We start from the raw sequence: 21,347 nt of genomic DNA, 5'->3' as shown, positions 1-21,347 counted from the left end.
TAGCCCTTTGATCTGTATTGTATCAAGAACTTTATCTTAGAGTTTTCTATTTTCTACATTTAAGCCTATAAAAATGGATGTAATTGAAGAGGAAACTTTTCAACCTCCAAATTAATTTTGCCAAGTAAGTCACTGGGTTCCTGTATTAGTTTCCTATTGTTGTCATGTTGGGGACCTAGCTTTTAACACATGGGAGCCATTAAACATACAGACTGTAGCCAGGTACCTGCAAAAACAAAAGAGGAAGCACAGACAGTGCACAAAACCTGTCTTAGTGGCCGTGTAGCTGCAAGCAACCTGACGTTAGGACAGGGCTGCCCAGGCCCTTGGGTCCCCACCTTCTGCCAGATTGTGCTCCAGATGCTGAGCAAAGAAATTTAGGGATTAATTGTTGCCCTTCCAGGTTTTGGGCCTAACTTCGAACTGAATATTTTCCTAAGCCTCCCTTTTGGAATAGAAATGTTTGCTCTATACATTCACTGTCACTCTTTCTTAAAAATATGTAACTTGTTCTTGTTTGTTTTGTTTCTGGTGCTGGGAATTGAACCAAGGGCTTTCACACTGAGCTATATCCACAATCTGACCTTTGAAAACATTTTTTATTTTGAGAGAGAATCTCTCTAAGTCACTGAGTTATCCTATCCAAGCTTGGACTTGTGATTCTTAATTTAACATACCTGGGAAGTGTTTTTGTGACTGTAAAGAAACACAGATTCCAAGGATTAGGGAGTGGATCCCAATTCAAACTTGAACTTCTCTCGTACTGGCACTTTTTTTTTTAAAAAAAAGGTGCTTTGTTTTAGTTTTGGGTTCTTTAAAATTACTCTTTCTCTTCAGGGATGTAGCAGTTTTCAATGCTAATCTTTCTTCCCTCTAAGTAGAATGCCTTTCATTTCTCCTAGACACAATACCTTTTATAAGAGAAAGGGTACCATGAGCCAACAACTATCTTCAGCTTTGTATTATCCAGCACCACTTTTGAAAGTTATCTCCAATGAAAGTAAACTTAAATAAATCTCTCTCTCTCTTTTTTTTTCCTATACTAGGGAGTGAGCCCAGGGCCTCATGCATGCTAGGTAAGCAATCTACCACTGAGCCACATCCTCAGCCTCCCTTTTTTAAGTTTCCTTTTTTCTTTTTCTGAGACAGGATGCTACTAAATTGTCCAGGCAAACTCAAACTTACAATCCTCTTGCTCAACCTCCTGAGTAGCTAAAATTATAGAGCTATTCCACGCAATCAGCTTAAATAAAGCTTTATCTAATTAAGGGTTTGTTGTAGAAATGTTATAAATTAAAGCATCCAGAGATTTCTTTGGGGCAAAGTGCTGAGGTACAATTTTTAGTGTGTTTCTCTTCTTATTGGATCTGGTCCTACTTGCCTGGATGAAGTGAAAATTCACTACAGGGAGTTTTGTGTTTTTCTGCTTCAAATCTATAGAACTGGAGCTTGAAAATCAATTTAGTGGTATTCTTTAAGCTGTTGCATGTTAACTCTATAAACCTGATAAACTGTATATCTCCAGATTAAAGTCAACTCGCTTTTAAGCAAAGAACATTAATGACCACTTTCTGAAATTAACTAAGCTTCCAGCATGAGTTTTGGGAAAAAAACTCGCTTCCGTGCATCCATGATTTCTCAGTCTTTACTTGAAGAAATGGTCCTGACTTGGACTTTTGGAAACCTGGCTTTCTCAGCTAGCTGGGAGAATTTCGGCAAATTTTAAAAGATTCTCTGCACCTCAGGGCACCACTTAGTCAAATGATCAAATGACCAAGTTGGAATTCATCCCTGGCTTTCTATATGCTAAGCTGTGAGCTGTTTACCAAACAAACAAAACCTTACAGACAGAGAACCTAATATATTTAAACAGATCAGAATGAAGCCACTCTGATGGCAGCGTGGACAAGAAGTCATAGGGGAAGGCACACAAATGGAAGCAGGTTGGCCAACACCAACTTGAGACCAACTCCATCGCGGCCATCCTTGTGCGTCTGAGGCACAGTGTGAACACCTGGATAGCTGGCCTCTGTAGTAGCTTGCAGTGTTGAAGCACTTGGCTTCTCTGCCATTCTCCACTGTACTGTGTCAGTGCTCACAGATACTTCAAGTTGTAGACCAAGAACAAAGCAGATGGGAAATCATGCCCAGGGAGATTTAGGGCTGGCTTAGGACTTACATAGTTTGTAAACTCTCATTTCCTTTGAAGCTGCACTACTTTACCCCATAGCATACACAAAATATAGTTTTCTGTTGTTGTTTTAGAGAGAATATTTTTGGGTGTCATATATTTTTAAAGTCCTTAAAACTCATAAGCTATAAGTACTGTGTCTCTTAGTGACTGGTGGACAAATAGCCCTGGAGGAGCTGCCTCCTGTGTGATGCCTCCAGAGGCCCAATTCTGTTGATTTCAGGGTTGGGACAGATGCAGCAGGACTGGCTGATGTCCAAAACCCTCCATTTCCTTCCTGCAAGTCTTCTTGCACCCCAAGTATTCCTGTCTTGCAGTTAGAACCGGTCAAGGATATTAAAACCACCAATGAATGAGTGAAGACTAATATGAGCTATGCAAAAACTACAGTAGAACCAAACCTTAGAAAATATTAAGGGTATTTCAGCATATGTAGCTGTTGACATAACATCTGATACTAGTGAGAGAGAAATATGCAACTAACCATAGTGTAGGACAAAGCACATACTTTTTGGATGATTACCTGCTTTTAGTGTTTGTTTGTTTGTTTGTTTATTTATTAGATTGCCTGATGACAACATTATTGTAAATTTAGATAATATTTTCTTTTGTGGCACTACCAGAGAAAAAAGTAGTTCCACTTGAACAAAAAACAAACTTTTTTTTTTTTTTGCTCTTCAGAGATTGAACTTCACGTTGAAGTACACACTTGGTTCTTTTTTTTTTAAGTTTTGTTTTTTAAGTTGCTAATTTGCCTCATATGAGCTCGAATTTGTGCTTGATCATGCTGCCTCAGCCTCCCAGATTGCTGGGACTACAGGCAGGCCCCACAGCTCCTGGCCAAGTTAATCATCTCCTAAAACCATGTAGATCTTCCATTTCGCTCAGCCCTGTGATGATCTTCCTACATTTTCTCTGAAGACGGCATCCGTCAAAGCATTCCCTGCTTGAAGCTCATAGCTAACCGATGGGAGAAAATGTTTCCTACTCTGGATGAGACAATAAAGTCTCTCTTTCCTTACTCTTAGCCCTCAGGTTGCCAGAGAAGTAGAAGAGACTGATGAACGGGCCAAACTACTAACACAAGTGACACTTAAAAAATCAAGACCAAAAATTAACTAAGCAGAGGTCTTAATGGTTTGGGGAAACAGCGAAAAGAATGAAAATCATATGTGTAACTTTTGACTCTATTATTATTTCCGTTTCCCTGAACTCAATCTCTGATGCTTCTTGTGTGCCTTTTCCACTAAAACCTTTAACGTGTCACTCATCTGAGTAGTTATTTAAAGTGCTTTTAATAGTTTGAACATCTGGGTTGTCTCTGAATCAGGCCTTTGATTGCATTAAATCTTGAGATTGTTTTTCCCTGTTTGTATGGTTTTGTTTTGTACTGGGGCTGGAACCCCGGGGCTCTCTACTGCTGCTACATCCCTGGCCCTTTTTATTTTTTATTTTGAGTGAAGGTCTCAGTAAGCTGCCCAGGCTGGCCTTGAATTTACAATCTTCCTACCTCAGCCTCCCACACAGCTGGGATTACAGGCATGCACTATCATGCTGAGCATATCATGGCTTTTAATTGGATGCTAGACAGTGCATGTGGAAGAAAAGTTGAGAGTTGAGATTAATAGCATTTATGCCCAGAAATCTGTGTGCGTCTTTCTGTGACAGGTTATTGGTATGGATAATGAAGTCAGTCTAATCAAGACTTGAGCTAAGTTTGGTATGCTTAATATACCATGGTATTACTGCTCAATAAAAAAAATCTAACCAAAGGCAATAAAAAGGCTATAGAATTGGGAGAAGATATTCCCAATATCCAATCCTACTAAGTGCTACATATTTAAAATATATAGAAAACAACTTTAAATCAATAACAATCACAAGCAGAATCCAGGAGACCCAATAGAAAGGTGGAGAAAATATACAGATAAGTAGTTCTCAGAAGTGGCTATCACAATAGCGAACAAGTTTATAAAGACACACTCAATTATATTCTCAGCAGAACTGAAAATTAAGGTCCCGTATTTCACTAACCAGACTGGCAAAAGCTAAGAAGTTTTACAACACTGAATGTTGGCAAAGGTTTAGAAAAACAAAAACTACTAGCACATGTATAAACTTGTGAGCAGGTAGGCAGCCTTTGATAAAATTAGCTGCCTGTGGTAAACTCTTGCACAGGATTGAGAAGGAACATTGCCCAGCACATATTAGGCATTCAACAAATGCACACTAAGTGAAACCCTGTGGTGAGTAGAGTTGAAGCCACCAAGTTGTCCACTATTAGATGTATAGGAAGTAGAACGTATGCACTGAATTCATTTGACAATGGCTGCGCTGAGGCAAGTATTGCAGTGCACCATGAAATATATAACACAGCTATCCTCACAGTAATGCTAAAAGGTATCTGTGAGGTGTGATCAAGATATGCGATGAATGTTTAAATTTTAAAAAATTTATTACAGTATAAGACACATTGATTAATTACCCTCAAAAATACTCCCCTTGCTTCGAACATACCCTATCATTCTAGCCACTTTCTGAAGTAGTTCTGAAGTCCTCTTTCATGAGTGTCTTTATGAGGTATGATAAAAATATAAAGCATGCTGCTTTTGAGGGCCATCCAATGGAAAGGCAGGCTCATAAATCATTAGAGTGTCACCATCCATCTCCTTTATTAGATGTGGCACTGTGTGACTTCTGGCTCTTCCCCCAAATCTAAATGACCAGGGCTACCTGCTTTTTGTACTGAAGGTCTCTGCCCTGTGGTCTGACCATTTCCTCCTTCCCAGACAGCCCTTTCTGTGACGGACTGTTCCTCTTAAAAGGGAAGCAGTTTGAGCTTGCTCTCCAGCGGGTAGAGGCACACCTCTACTAGGGTCCCAGTGGTTCTTCCACTGTCTAGCTGGCCAAGGGTGCCTCCCGCACCCTGCAAGTCTCTGAAGGCCCTGCAGGGAGGAGCTGGACTTCTCTTTCCTAATCCTCTTGAGGTTCACTTTTAAATAACTTGGGATAACACAGTGAATCCCTCCTCCAAGTCCTTTCCTCTGAGGCAAAGTCACATTATTGGGATCTTTTGCAGGTTCTCTTAGTGCCTTGACAGCTTTGGACAACAGGAATGTCAGTCACTGCACCGGCAATATAGCAGTGAGTCCTTCAGAAGTAACTTAGGTCTGTGGATTATTTTTCTCCACAGTAAAGGACTCTAAAGTACTAAACTTTGGAGATGGTTGGCTTTGTTTTTATAAAAATTTCTACCTTCTTTATGTATTTGTTCTCTCTTACAGCAGTCTTGAACTGCCTGCCACCTTGGCAGGTTGTTGCTAGGAAATCAGATGTCCCTGTTTGGTAGAATTGTGCCTAAAGAAGTCACTAGGTCCTGAGCCAAATACCCTGCTGGTGGACTCTGCATGTGAGCCTGGTGGAAACTATTTGCAAGTTGAAATGCAAGCATTTGTGGAGTCATTAAATGCAAACAGTGCCATGTTATCTTCATCCTCAGGGCCTCCTCTGAGACAGGACAAGTGTCCACATTTTGCAGACTCTGGGAGAGTAAGGACCTTACCAAAGGTGAAATGGCTAAAGGTTGCAGAGCTGGAACTCAACCCATGCCTTTTGGCAAAAGCTACTCCAAGGTCTTCCCTTCCTTTCCTTTTGTTGATTTCCATGCTCTAAATTGCCAGTTAATTAGCCTATACTTAGGTGATACGTTCCTGTACTTAATTTCTTTTTCTCTAAAAGCAAGTTACCAGTAATTTGAAACACTCTCTTACTTTAGAATATTCAGAGACTTAGGAGAGACTGATTAGAAAATGGAAATTTCCTGCACAGAAAAATATCCCTCTAAAAAAGAGTACAATGCAGTTCTCTTCAGCTCTGTTTCCACCAGCTTAGCTGTGCTATCACTACACGGTGCTTTCCTTGGAGCAGGTTCCTTTACAGACTTAGCGAACACATATTACAGGACACTACATACAGTACTAGGCACCATACTGGGCCCTGTACAAATAATCATTCACTTAGAGAATTCATTCACTTGGATTTACAGGTAGACACTAATAATATCACCCGCATATTACAGCAGGAGAAACAGGTTCAGAGAGATCAATCTGTTTATAAGCAGCACAGGTAAGGCTTGATCCTGAGAAGTTGGAGAGTACGGAGACTGAAGCATTTTTGCCACAATTCCTTTATGAACACATGTTCTATTGTGTGCCAGAGGATGGGGACAAAACAAGGAGAAGCCAGCAGCCCCTGATCTTCAGAGAGGCAGAAGGAGCTTGGAAAGCCAAACCGCCTAAGATGAGATTATCTTCAGAGCCTCCAGCAGCTCCTCGGCTATGACAGGGTTATTTTCATGGGGCAGAAAGGGACAGCAGCCTCCCTGTGGGTGTCACTTAGCAGGCTGGCCCTGCTTGATCTGAGGGACATTTAGGTGAAGCCAAAATCACCTCACCTAGTGGTGGCGAACCGTCTAGAGTGTTCAATGATACAAACAACCCACTGTGGCCTGTGCCATAGGTTTGCCCCCACTGAGTCCTTACCTATAGCAAAATGATTGCCCGTTCTGATTGTCCTGCTCAAACACCGGCCTGGCATTTTGGAGGCCTACTCCAGGTGTGTATTTGGAACAGCTTAGACTTAAGAAGGGTAAGCTTTGAATATGACAATACACATAATAAGGAAGTGAACTGATGCTTTTTGTTGGTAGTCATAAAACAGTACAAAGAAGTGTATTTTGACTTGGTTTTGGGGTTCATAAAGTGACAAATATTCTCAATTCTGCCTTTATCCACAGAGGGGAGTGGGAAGTTGTACAAAGCAAGGTCTTAGCATGCAAGAATCAAGCTGTACCCTTCAGCGTCTGCTTGTTATGTTTGCAGACTGTTCAGCCTTCTTGCTTTCCTGTCCACCCCTCTCTTACTTCTAGCCTTTGGGTTAGGTGGGTCATCTGAGGAAGAATGGAGAGAGGGCTAAAAAGGTGAAAGAAAAATTGGTTCACAAGTTTTCTTTATAAAGGTTGATGGGAAAGACTTTCAAATAGGGTGGCATAGTTGTGAAGAGGAGAAATCTACAAGTTTCCAGGGAAATTCAGAAGATAGAAAGATCTCCAAGGCTAGGTCTCTCACTTAGCACCCTCCCCTCCCTTTCCTCATGCCCCCCACCTGCTCTACTCTCTTTTCTCCACCAATGGGCTTTCCCAGCCCTGTATTTTACAGCCCATAAACTTTACCTCCTCATAACAGCAGCTTTCATGAGATTTTTGAATCGCTGTGACCTCAGAGCTTCCCTTGATCTTCAGCTTTACTGATAATTTCCTCCATTTCTCAGTTTCCCAATTTTCAGTTTGGATAAGATCTGTCTGAATGGCCCATCTTTCTAACTCAGGCCACGTAAGCCGCAAACCCGTGCATAAATTGATGGCATTCGGGCAAGTTGTCCATTGCTTGTCAATCGTGGCAGTTGGTAAAAAGCACGTCTGCCTCAGGTACTGGGGCTGACGGGGTTTCTCTTAGGGAGGATGTGGGTGCACAGTAAGGAGCCCAGTGCAGGGCAGGTCTGGCTCAGTTAATATCCGTTCATTGCCTGGAGCTACATTTTAACAGTAACTTGTGTTGCTGACCTTACTCCACATTAAAAGTGAGCAATGTCTTTATGGTCCTTTGATAGCAGAACCTTCTGGCTGGACTCCAAGACAGGTGCCTTTGTTATCAACTTCAACCAAGGCTTAGCACTATTAGGGAAACAGGGTTAAGTGCAATCTATTCCCTTAATTCCTGATAACATAACTAAGTGAAAACAATAACCTGGTGTATGGGGAGGATCCCAGGCCTTTATAATCAGGTAGCATGGGGTCATTTGCTATTTGCATCATGTGACCAATCCTCACATTATCTCCCTTATGTTTAAAACATAGATAACCCAGGGTGCATTAAATCCACGCCAAAATTATTTTCCTAGTACCTGGCTCGTATTACGTACTAAGTGGTATTTGTGAACAGCCATGCTCCTTTCCCAGGACACATTTTAGGACTTGTGTGGTCTGTATTTCACTGAGAGGAAGACATTAAAATAAATTAAAAGAGACCGTAAAGGTGGTCCTCATCCTAGTGAGGAACATTTGCTCTCTGCTTTTTTTTTTTTCCTTTGGCAGCTCTAGAGATTGAATCCAGGACCTCATGCACACTAAACAATTGCTTTACCCCGAACTACACCACCAGCCCATTTTCTTTTTTTTTTTAAAATTTTGAGACATAGTCTCTGTAAGACGCTCAGGCTAGTCTAAAATTTGTGATCCTCCTGCCTAGACCTCCGAATAACTGGGGTAACAAGTGTGTGCCGTCATACCTGTCTGTCTGGCCACCTTTTGAAACCCACTGAAAACACCGAAAAGAACACCATCATCCAAAACAGAGAAAAACCTCATTTTCAGTGAATCAGTTCAGCAGCCATATTATTGGTCAGATTTCTTTACTACAAACAACAGAAATCAATTCTTGCTGATATAAGCAGTGGAGAAAAAGTACACCAAATACTGGAGAGCTCATCAACTCACTGGAAAGACTGTACAATCAGGTCAAAGAGTGACCAGGAATAAATGGAAGAGAGGAGGTGAGAGCCCTAGCCAAGATAATGCCAATGGAACTACAGGTGAGAAGACTGCTTCTGCACAGTTGGGTAGTGCGCGTCTTGGCCAGTACCACCACCGATATCAGCACCAGATCTGGCACTGGATGCTTGATGGTGCCATGAAGAACTGCTGCCCTGGAAAATGCTGGAGCTGCCATAGAAACAGATACGCTGCTGCTCCTGGTTCACTTCACTGACTCACACCAGGCTCTGTGGCAGCCATTTTGGCATAATGAGAAGAGATACTGCCAAGCAGCTAAGGACTGAGGAGGCTGCAAAGAATTTGCTGCTTGGATGACAGATTAAGCTACTAAATCTGTCTGTGCATTGCCTTCATCCCAGAGTCACACAGTGGTCATTACCATTTAGGTCACTTAAACAGATTGCGGTAGTTGTTACTTAAAGCCAATTGTACCCTCACTGATGTATTCCATTTAAGGAGTTGGGGTCAAGCTACGTGATCTATATCAGAGCGCGCCCTTTTGTGTGTTCACATCATCACGAGGAGCCTGAAATGGTCAGCTAACAGCCTCAGCTTCCACTTCAGTGGAAACATTAGTTTATTCCCCAGACTATTCTTCCTCAGACCCTAAAACCTCTGTATGAAGAGAGTCCTGACTTACAGAGGACATAAAAATCTCCATAGGAGAGTGAGGCATAACTCCACTCCTACCCTTTGCTTTGCAGACCAGTATGTTTTGCTGTAGTAGCAAAGGTACCATATATTGGCCACTGGGACCACACTGTAATCTCCCCTGCCTTTCTTTCTAATACAATTCCATCCCTGAGCCTTGGATGGGCTGTTCGTAGGATAGGCTCCATCACAGGCAGCGTATGCTGGAGCTGTGAGCACAGGCTGTGGAGCTCAGCATGTAAATGCCCATTGTCATTACTATTCAACAAGACCAGCAGCTTCTGCATGGGGAATCACTCCTGAAAGTCCTTCTTTCTGGGAGAAGTAAGCTACTTGGTCAGAACCAGGCCTATGTGAGACACCATGGTATATTTTGAGATTCCTCCATGAGTTCTCAGCTACTGAGGGGAGCAGAAACATGTTGGGCAGGGAAAACCACTCTGAACCCTGAGCACAAGACCACTCCAGGAGGACAAGCTTCTGCCTTCCCTCCTCAAGGTAGGAGCTGGGGCCAGCTGGTGCCCTGGGGAGTATAGTACCATAGTGGGATCTCCAGGTCAGTAAAGAGAACAAGATGGGTGCTCAGAAGTAGCAATAACATGTAAAGAAACAAACATCTATGCACATTGATTTGGATGCTGAAACTTGAATTTTATAATTTTTCACATCTCATGTTCTCCTTTTTAACCATTTAAAAGTGTAAAAACCATCTTTGGCCTATAGCCCATACAAAGACAGAGGAATAGATTTGGTCTGTGGGCCAGAGTTTGCCAATTGCTGGTATGAAATACATTTTACAAAAGGTTTTCGTGTATCCAAGTATGCCTTACTTATTTCTGAGGTCACTTCACTGAGGCAGGAGGTAGGTAGTAATTATTAGCCCCATTTTACAGAAAAAGAAGTCTCACAAGGATTAAATCACATTCTGAAGATGATTAATAAGAAATGGAGGTTAGATCTTACCCTGGTCTCCAGACTCCTGCTCCCAGGGAGATGTTCACCTTTAGGAAGGGCTTATAGATAAGTCGGCTCTTGCCTGTGTATACCTGAGGGAAGGGCTGTTCCTCAGGTATGTTAGCGAGCATTCTCATAACCCAGGCTTGCTGGCTTCTGTACAGGATTTGCATTCACTGGGAGAGACAAGCCCAGGTCGGCAGGTCCAGCAGGGCCCTGGTCCCAGGAACTCAACCTCAGGAAAAAGGTCCCCAGGGCTTGGAGCCTCTTCTGAGAGTCCTTGTTAAGGGAGCCCCGGGGTGCAGCTAGCACCCCGTCCCCCACTTTTCTATATACTCTGTGTCCCAGTAAAGAAAGAAAGACGGGAAAGAAGAAAAAGGGAGCTGTTGGTGTAAATTTGTGCCTTACTCAGGCTGTAGAAACCTGATTTCCTCTCTCAATGTGTTGCTTGCATGCTGGCTAAAACATAACCAAGGGACCCTGAATGTGCCTGCATGATTTTATTGTCATAGAAGATGTGGTTCTCAGGCTGGGGATATGAGCTCAGCAGCACAGCGCCTGATGGCAAATTTAAGGTCCTGAGTTTGATTCCAAGTACTAAAAAAAACGAAGATGTGTTTCTCTAAGTCATAGAAACCAGTAGGATTTTCACCCAAGTAATAAGTTGTTGTATATTAAAATAACTCTATATTTTATTTTATTTTGGTCCTGGGGCTTAAATCCAGGGCCTCACATTTGCTAAATATATATTCTACTATTGAGCTACACCCCCAGCCCAACTTTAGTTTTAAAAATTAAAATGATCATTATTTATATATAAATTTATACAAATGTATAATCTATGTACTATTATATAATTAGGTGTGTATGCAAATGGGGCAAGATTTTAACCACTATAAGGCAGAAGCACTATATTAGTCTGCTCTGGCTGCCACATCAAAGTACCATAGACTGGTACACAACTACAATTTATTATACACAATACACAACTACAATTTATTATCTTACAGTGCAGGAGACTTGGATGTACATAAGATCAAGGTGCTGGCTCGTTCTGGTCCTGATGAAGGCTCTCCTCTTGGCTCTAGACAGCTGCCTTCTAGCTGAGTACTCATGTGGGATTTCTCTAGCTTATGCATGAGAGAGAGAGAGGGAGGGAGAGAGGGAGGCTCTAGTGTCTTTTTTAATGGCACTGCAGTAATTCCATCTGAACAGGGCCTTATGCTCATGGCGTCATCTAGCCCCAACTATCTCCCAAGGACCCCATCTGCAAATACCATTACACTCGAGGAGGGTTTCAACACCTAGAGGAGGGAGCATTTGTACTATAATAGGCTCTATTTGCAATAAAATTTATAAATAACAAAAATCTCTCAAATTTTTGGGGAAACCAGCCATTCATTTATTTGTTCGCTGGTTATTTCAGTTGCTTTTGAGCACCTTCTGTGTGCTTTTGAAAGGACTGAAAGCCTCAGGACTCACAGAGCCCCTGCAGCCTCACTGCCTTTGCCTGGCTCTCATGATCCCCTGTATTTTTCATGCTTCGCTATTGAATAGATTTCTCAAGCACTTTTAAATACTTTCCTTCATAGATCTCCTCCTTTTCTTTTAATGCAACTCAAAAAATAAGACCACAACTCCTATGTGCACCCCACACTTCCCAGGATGACTTCTCAGCAACTCTGCTTTGCAATTTGTTTTTATCTCCTCAAAAAGGGGAACCTTTGTGCACAAGGTACTATGTTTGCCTGTTAAGTACTTAATAATTCATTACTTGGGTTTACAATGTTTCCCTGTTAATTCTAGCTAGCATGTAGTTCACTTTTCAGTTGGACTCAGATTTTTAAATGAACATACTTTTCTCCCCAGATACATTTTAAACTCATGTGTTTATAGAACACTGATAATTATATTTAAAACAAATACAAAGTGGTTTCACATCATCACAGCAACCCTGAGAGGATCAGGATGAGAAATGCTATGCCTGGGGTGAAGATAAAAAGGGTTGCTATCATCATTTTTGAAATTACAAAGCTGATACTTTTAGAGATTAAATAGTTTACCCAAAGTCACCCAGCAGTTAATTAAAAGGAAAAGGTTCAGATTATGATCTGACTCTAATGCCATCTGTGCTTATCTCCTAGACAGTGTGTGTATGACTTTGTTCTATCACCTTGGGTTGAATGCTCTGGAACTCCATTAAGGTCAAGACAAACAGTGGTTGACTACATTTAGGATCTCCCAGACAGTTGTGCTCTGTGTAGTCTCCCTCCACCCTGATTTTGGGCTTAGGCATAAGATGTGCTTTGACATGTCAGCAAACTTGGGACAAATTCACAAAAGGGTTTGCACGTTGGAACACTGCTATGGAGACACCCAAGTGAACGCACCACCATGTGTGAGCCCTGGTGAAAAAGCAGAAAAGGTTGTACAGACAACTCACAGAATCATGAAAAATAGTAATTTATTGTTTTTAATCTATAAGTTTAGGGGCTTTTTGTTCTGCAATGATAGGTAATTGAAGCACATGCTTTATTTATTGTTTATCCGTATCTTGTTATTTATTTATTTATTCAGCAAATAAATTACCTGCTGAAGCACCTACTGTATCACGGGTAGTGTGCCAAGCACTGGATATACTGCTGAAGGAGACAGAGCCCCTGTTATAGACATGCATCCAGCAAGGAGTATGAATGAATAAAGGCGTGACTATGATGTCTCAGCGAGTGACTGTGGCAGTGTGGAGGGTGAAAAGATTACTTGGAGAGGAGGCCTAGTCTGAACGCCCAGAGGCCCAGAGGGACTGTCCTGACAAGAGTAACCGGTGGGAGGGAGTCTCACAGTTGAGCCCAAACCATGAGCTCTATGGCTTTTATTGCAAGGAAGTACAGAAAGGAGACCAGCTTGGGTATCAAGGATGTCTCCTACATGACATTTGCAAGGTTAATTTAATCAATTTGTCAGGTGGAGGGAAGGGCAATGACCAAACCTAGCACACTTCCCTAATTTTTAAATACACATCCCAAGACCTATGTGCTTTTGCTCTGTAAGTCCTTTCTTAATATTTAACCATATGTTCTAGGACCTCTGTGCTCTTGCCCTGTACCCCCTTTATAACCCTTGAGGAGGGTAAACACTGGATGCTGTATGGAAGAACCTAGCAGTGCCGCCAAACTCAGTGTGAGGAGAAAGTGTCCTAGGAAAGTGCCCGATGCAGATACTTGATGCATATTCACTTTTGGCTGCTATAGATGAAAGCTTTAAAAATTTGGCCAGTGTCACTCAATCATTAGCACAAAGAGAATTTATCCAGAATCCTGCTTGAGGACTCTACTCAGTGAGTGTTTATTTCCAGAAGTATTTTGGGGTTTTGTTTGCTGTGTTGATTTTATATTGCCTATAATGGAAATACAGTCTCATTAGTAAGAGCTAAGGTTTTTTTTCCTTTTGTTGTTGTTGTTTGTTTGTTTGTTTGGTTGGTTTTTGAGACAACCCCAGGGCCTTGCTCGGTTGCCCAGGCTGGCCTTGCACTTCCAATCCTCCTACCTCGGCCTCCCAAGTGCTGAAATCACAGGTGTGTAACACCATGCTTGCAGGAACTGGCTTTTATGGTCCAAATAGCTAGGCCTTCTGATGGCATAATTTTCTGAAATCAATTAGCCTATTTTCCTACTCAATAGTTCTTTACTAAAATGAAAAAGTAGAACAAATTATTAGAGTAGCTAAGAGTCAGTGTGGACAAAATACTGGTCATGAGGTCATGGAAGTCAATGCCCAGCACCAAAAAAGAATTATATGCACATATAAGTAATATATATCTATATATAATATCTATATTATATATAGATATATATTTATAGATAAATTATTATATGATATATTGTATATGATATACTATGTTATGTATTATATATTATTATAATTCATGATATTTTATATATCATAATAGTACATATATATTTGGAAAATATATTTATAAAGCAAGGCTCAAAGGAAGCAAATGTTAAAATACAATAGAGATTGGACTTTTTTGGGGCAATTGCTGGGGATCAAACTCAAGGTCTCATGCATTCTAGACAAGCACTCTATCACTGAGCTGCACCCTAACACTGATTTGGTGCTATCCCTACATTTCTTTATTCATTACCAGTCACTGGATCATGCAACTGTTTCCTCCCCACACAAACCTGAAAGAGCCCACAAACAACCAAGATAAAAGTGATTCGGGCCAGCGACATGGCTGTTTGGGATGGTGGTAGGACCTTGAGGAGTCCCATGTGTCACAGATGCCAAAATGAGTACATTAAGAAAAGTGCCGACATAATCACTCACCATTATTTTAGTTAAAAATACATGATTATACATAGAAATAAGACACAGCCTAGAAGAAACTCCTCAAATAAGCAATACAGTTTTAATTAGTTGAGTAAGGAGACTAATTAATATGCAAATGAGGAGCTTACCAATATTAATCATCTGTTTTACTAGGCTGCTTTTACTAAAGGGTTTCTAACGAGTTTGCAAATTAAGTTTCTTTGACATTAAAAATCAGCTAAATGGCTGTCTGTGAATAATCTCTTCTCACTCAAGGGCAAGAAGGGGGAAAAAATTTTTTTGGATGAAAAACAGCAATGTTGAAAACCAATTCCCGTGCTGGCAGGCACTGTGTATGAGTTCTGTATCAACCCTTTTCCAGCTCTAATTCAAACCGTTTCAGCAAGACAGACCCCAGAAAATAGTTGGAACAGGAACAAATATGAGTCATGGTGATTTAAAGATACATGATCTAGAAAGTTACATCACAAAACTTGCATTGTCAAAATGCCAAAAAGCCTATATATATATATTTTTTTTTTTTTTCTTTTTATGACATTTAACATATCTCTATAGTTCTCTTTTCTTGGAAATGTTGAAATTGGTTTGGATCCTGATTTACTAGGGATTTTTTGAAGTATGGATTACAGATTTTCCTGTGGTCACTTTAGTTTTAAGTTTTTTGTTTTTGTTTTATTTTTTTTAGACAAAATCTCACTCTGTAGCCCAGGCTGGCCTGGAACTCACTGCAATCCTCCTGCCTCAGCCTCCTGAGTGCTGGGATTACAGGTGTGCACTACCACTCATAACTTCAAGATTCATTTTCATTCAGCTTGTGAAAATGTGTGTGGGCATGGATTCCATGGTGTTAACCATTTTAACTTCAATTAACTCCATCCTTGACTCATTTGGTTATTTAATACAAAATATTATAATACACATGTATGCAGTACTTTGAGTTCACTACTTCCAGAAGAATGTCAGAATGGATATTCAGTAGAAGAGAATAAATCAGATACATCTGAACTTCAACATACAGGTGGCTTAAAAATATTTTCTTGCCCATTATATCCCTATGAAGATTCAAAGGAATCTTTGAAATAATACTCTTTTCAATCAGTTTATAACCTGTGTTTTCTCTCAATTATTGTCTTTCCACCTCCCTTCTATTCTATAGCTATCTGGTAAAAGTTATTATAATTCAGGCAAGAAATTCTGTTACTCAGATTTTCCTTGTTTACTCATTAGCTTGTTTAGTGTTTTTTAATGGGGCTGACCCAAAGTCCTGAGCACTTAGCACTGTACCAGGTACTGGTGGAATGCAAGTACTATATATGTACAGAGTTGGCCAAAAAAATGCATACACACTTCAGGAAAAGAAAAATAATAAGTGTCTGAAAATTGATGACCACCACTTTGAGCACCTCTTGTAATTGTAGAGGTTAAAGGTAACTTGCATTAATCTTATGGTGTCTTCAATAAATTTAGTATTAAAATAGCAATATAAGTTTTTCTTTTCCTGAAGTGTGTATGGAGTTTTGGTGGAGTCTGTATTTTGCAGTTTCAAGAGACTTAGTCTACCAAGGAAATAAAACATGTGACTAATAAGCTCACTTTGAAAAGTTATGTGATAAAGCAGTGAGATCTGCTTATCTCATGAGCTTGCTGCAAATTGTTCAGAGCGCCTGCCTCCATCTCTTTCTTAATATGAAAGGTAGTCCTAGTGTGAGGCACTGGAGAACAGGATAGGCTTGTTGATTTATGACTTTTCTTTCCCAGGTGTAAAGTGGCTACTGGTTGGAGAACGCTCTCTTCCTACCTTTTCCTCTTTGGGAGAGACCTTTCTTCAGTCTATGGACGTTTTTACCTGCTGAATGTCAGTGATGATGAACCGATGGCGTTCGCTTAAAGATGTTCAGCCCGGGAGCTCTCTGCTATATTTTTTGGTCTTGTTATAGTCTTTCCTTGTCTGAACCTTATTTCTTTTGGTCAGTGCCTGTGCTAAATGTCATGGCCAGTAGAAAACACTGCTCAGTTCAGAGTCATTGAAATTCATGGCAAAGAGAATGAAAGCCCTTAATCAAAGGCACAAGATAGATTTTTGCAAAGAAATAACGGCCAGAAAATTAATCCAAAGCGCGCTTCAGTTTGGGCTTCTGTACAAGCCCGTCTTGGCGCAGGCCTGGACTCGAGGTTGTGGGAGCTGCAGGAGTGGAAAATGGAAATGGCTTATCCGCACCTGCCCTTTCTCCAGAGACCTGGCTCGTCCTCTTCCGCAACACACCGGGCCAGTTCTCACTCTGAGAAAGAAGGCTCTGGCCACCCCTGTTGTCCACACCCTAGCAGGCTGGCCTCACTGTGGCTTTCCACAGAACCATATGTAATGTTTTACAAATAGCTGTATGATTGGATGCATGATGTATTTCTGTGGCATGTGTGACTTCCGGTCTTTAGCAACACTGTCCAGTAGTACCTTCTCTAGTGACAAGAACGTTTTATAGATCACAGTGTCCAATATAGTAGGTGCTACCCATATGGGGCTACTGAGCACTTAAAATGTGGAACCAAAGTTTTCATTTTACTTATTTTTTATTTAAGTAGTCACATATGGCTAGCAGCTACCATAGCGGCAGCAAATAACTTCATGTATGTATAAATGATCACCCTATGATAATGACACTATTTTCATTTAGGAACATGAACTGATTCTCATAATTTTGGTATAAAAAGAACAAACATAAGTCTGAAGCTTTTGGTTCCCAGTATGCAGAGGGCATCTCAGGGTATGTCACTTTAATACCCAAATATCAATGATGAAAATAAAATAATTTTATCTACAAATTGAATACTCAGATAAACAAATATAGACATGTAAGACTGATCAAACAGTTAAACATTAACTGTTCCTTTCAATAAAGCAATAAAAGTCAGTAGTACAGCTATGTTTGCTATCCTGTGTATACATATATACATATTTTCCCCTTCTTTCTTTTCTCCTTTCCCTCATCCCAGTTGTTCTTTCCTATATGTAATATAACAACCATTGTCAATTTCCTATCACCTTGTCTGAAATTCTGTATTGCTTGTATTGTTTTTGTGTTATTTCCTAAATGTATGTGTGTTTGTTAATGTGTTTTTATTCTTTTATCTTTAAAATAAAAAAAGAAAAGAATTTTAATACTAGATGTTTTACCAGATGATTATTAGGTGATTTGAATGTAAGGAGATAATTACAGTCTCCCTGTCCTCAGGCGGCATGCTTAGGCAAGGGGAAATAATACGTTTAGATAAAAGAAATCAGGAAAAATGTGCACCTGCGTTTTTACTGATGCAAAAATAACGCTTTAACTTCAGTTGTCTAAACTGAATGTGTAAGTCACCACCTACTTTGACTTTTTTCCATTTATTTTCTATCTCTGCAACCCACATGGACAAGTAAGATTCAAGTTGACTAATCTTTAGTATTAGGATCAACATAAACAACCCTCTAATGAAGGTAGGAAATTATGAAACAATAAAGTAAGTATAAATATTATTATTAGTATCCTCTAGAATTAATTTAGAATTCTGTTTTGAAGAGACTACCAAACAACTTAATGGCATATTTACACTGGAGTTAAACTTACCATTATTTGAAAATTACAGAGTCTACTATTGTAAATGATATGTCCTAATAAGAAATAAAAAATCGTGAGTGAGTGGTATATATGAGACTATGCCCAACTAGTACAAAAAAAGCATATAATCCAGAAATTTTATTGTCAGTTTTGTGATACCTGCAGATTTCGCATAGAGGCTGTGTCTGGGAGGAAATGCTGTCACCGTCTGCAACAGAGGTAGAAGCAACAGAGAATGAACCCTCCCGAGACGCTGGCTGTGGACTGCTGCTTCCCTTTGCTGACTGAGTCTGTGCTGATCAGCCAGACGCATACGACTCACTAGAGTTATGTCGCTTTTAAAGCTGTCACCATCAGGGTAATGCCACCTCATGAATATTACTGATTTACACAAGGCTGAAGAATATGGGTTCTGCCAAATTCTAGGGGTGGACCAGAGAGTACCTGCTCCTCTGGTTGCGTTAATATGCCTCTAGGAAAAATTGAGCTGCTTGTTTATACAGCCTGTCGGTGCTTATGAGAATCAAATGAGACCTTAAGAGAGTTAGGCTCTTGTCGTAGAAAGAGCAGTCAGACCATCAGCAACACCTGAATTCTAATCCTGGCACTTTCCCCCATGGCTTTGAGTTTTCGTTTTCTTATGTGCAGAGCAGGTAGGAACAGTTGCTCTGTGTATCTCCCGGAGGGTGTACACATTGCAGGACACACTGGGTGAACACAGTATTTAGTTCCGTTTCTGTTGTAGGCACAGCAATTTCCAGCCACTGGCTTTTAGATGAGATTCATTTACCTTTATCTCATCCCTTTGTCACCAGTTGCACAGTGACACAAAATGATTGGCTGGGATTAGCGGTGTGGTCTCTGAAGGTGAAATTGAGTGCAACAAAAAGAACCATAAAAGGCCCCCAAACCGCGGGCTTGACTTCATTAAACAGGCACAATATTCATCTAGTGATCTACCCTCAGTCAGACGCAGCCTCCTGACCTTTCGCCAGCTTAGTGATGCTGTCAGCAGCTGGGGGCCCTGCCAAAGGGCAGGGGAGGGAGCCCCAGGTTGCCCACATTGAACATTATCTCGGGAATAGCCAAGAGGAACTGTGAAAGAAGACCCTGGCTTGTAATTTTACTTCAAAAAAACCCTCCCAGATAATGAGCATTTTGCCTAATAAGAACTGTAGGACTGATTAGGTTCAAACTGTTAACCAACATCCTTACGGTTAATGAAGCAGTGTTGAAAATGCCTCCTGTTCTTTACAAACTTAAATCATACAAAAGTAAGAAGAAAAGCGGAGCTAATATACTCAAGATGAGGAATACAAAATGTTTGCTCTTTGAAAAGTTAATATTTATTGAGCGTTATCTCAGCAGTGGGCAAGCAATAAACTTTGATAATTATTGTTAAAACATTCTCTTCTTGTGAATTCTGAGTGGGGAACGGAAGCTTCTGCCATTTTAATTCCTTTGTTAATGTCTTTATGAATGCAATTAACACTTCATTCACGCTTCTTTGTTTCTGGATCCCATTAGGATGTGGTTTATGCCAGTTCCTCTCTCCCAGGAGACAGCCCGCATCACACAACATTTCACTCAGCTGTGTGGCTGAACGCTGACAAACTCAATTTGTGGAAAGCAGGCGCGAGTTGACACCATGCTGTGGCAGTTGTCCTGATGGGAGCAAACGACTCATTTCACTCCAAGGTGGGACCCACCTTCTCCGGAAGCATGCTTGTGCACAAGAGTGTAGCGGATAAGGAAGGCAAGCTGACACAAAGTCGAAGAACTCCAGGAGTTGGAGGGAACAGAGGGGGATGGAAGGGGAAGGGGATGAGAAAAAGAATTAAGATGTGTTGTGTGTATGTCCAAACTTCCCCACAATAAATGTAATCATCACATCCTACAGATGTACTGATAAAAAAATTTTTTTAATAATGAGTTTTTAGAAAAGCAGTTGAAGTGCTACCGTGGAAGAAATGCTAAGAACCAAATATGGCCCCGGTCATAAAAAGGAAAGCCATCTGCACATCGCCTGCTAGGCATCACAAGCTGCTGTTATCCTCAGCAAACATTTAGTGAGGGCTAACTGTGTATAAAGTAATGGAGGCACTCAGAAGACAGGGACATAGCCTCTACCCCCTGGAGTTTATAATTTAAATGAGAGGTGGAGATACTCATGACAAATAGATAAGCTAAGGTAGATAGGCCACTAGAGGCTGTGTCCTGAATGAGAGGTGTAGACCAAAAGAATGCTAGGAGTTAGGGTCTTTGTGGTGAGTAATTTGAGGGAAACTGTTCTGGAGAGGTAAGACTTAAATAAAACAGTCCCCCTGCCCATCCTATGATGGAGATGACCAGCTAGGAAGAGGAGGAAGAGCGGAGGAAATGCAAAGAAGCAGGGAAGTGCAAGCATTAACAGAGGTGCAGAGGCATGAAGAATAAAAGGATTTGTGACCATGATAAATTATTTCCCTTTATATTAAAGCCTCTCCTCCAATTGATGGCATCATTTCTATTTCAAATATCAGTGTGATATTTGCTCAACAGCCAAAGGCACTGCAGATGAATATATCTGAATCGTACCAAGATACTGTACAGAAGGAGAGGCAAGAGGGCTGAAGGAAAATCAGAGACAAGGGAGGGAAGACAGATGGAAGGGTGGACAGAAGGAAGGAAGGAAGGGATGGAGGGGTGGAAGGACAGAACACTGCTCATCGTTTGTTGCCGTAAATTTTTTCTTTAAATGAATATAGTTGCTGATAGGCAGGCCTGAACCTGAGCCATAGCTGTTAAATTTGGTTTTCTCCACCAAAGACAAAAAGAGTATGATTTCTAATATATGACATGGAGCATAATATAGTACCAGAAAAGGAAGCAAAGCATGCTATAGCTCCTAGTAATCTGTGTCTAGCATTAGGATGGTGAGAGGAAAACAAGGGCAATATTCCTGTTTTAATTTTTACTTTATTTAATATGATTATTTTCTTCCCTCTGAGTTACTTCAAAAATGTGCCTT

The 21,347-nt window shown here is 40.7% G+C and overlaps 1 long non-coding RNA gene across 3 annotated transcripts in view; it reads left to right on the top strand.

Moving 5' to 3' along the window:
• Nucleotides 1-20,220, top strand: part of LOC106149013 — a 36,970-nt gene extending 16,750 nt beyond the window's left edge. For 2 of the 3 annotated variants that reach the window (XR_001234890.1, XR_001234891.1), the window contains exons 2-3: nt 18,503-18,695; nt 19,865-20,220. This is a non-coding gene — a long non-coding RNA (uncharacterized LOC106149013). Of the gene's footprint in view, nt 1-15,466; nt 15,510-18,502; nt 18,696-19,864 lie in introns of those variants that run through there. The other variant, XR_001234892.1, reaches the window with a different exon arrangement.
• Nucleotides 20,221-21,347: the final 1,127 nt, after the last annotated feature.

This window comes from Chinchilla lanigera, unplaced genomic scaffold (assembly GCF_000276665.1).
Source record: "Chinchilla lanigera isolate Chin_1 unplaced genomic scaffold, ChiLan1.0 scaffold00034, whole genome shotgun sequence".
NCBI lineage: Eukaryota > Metazoa > Chordata > Mammalia > Rodentia > Chinchillidae > Chinchilla > Chinchilla lanigera.
This window is presented reverse-complemented; position numbering and strand designations above follow the sequence as displayed.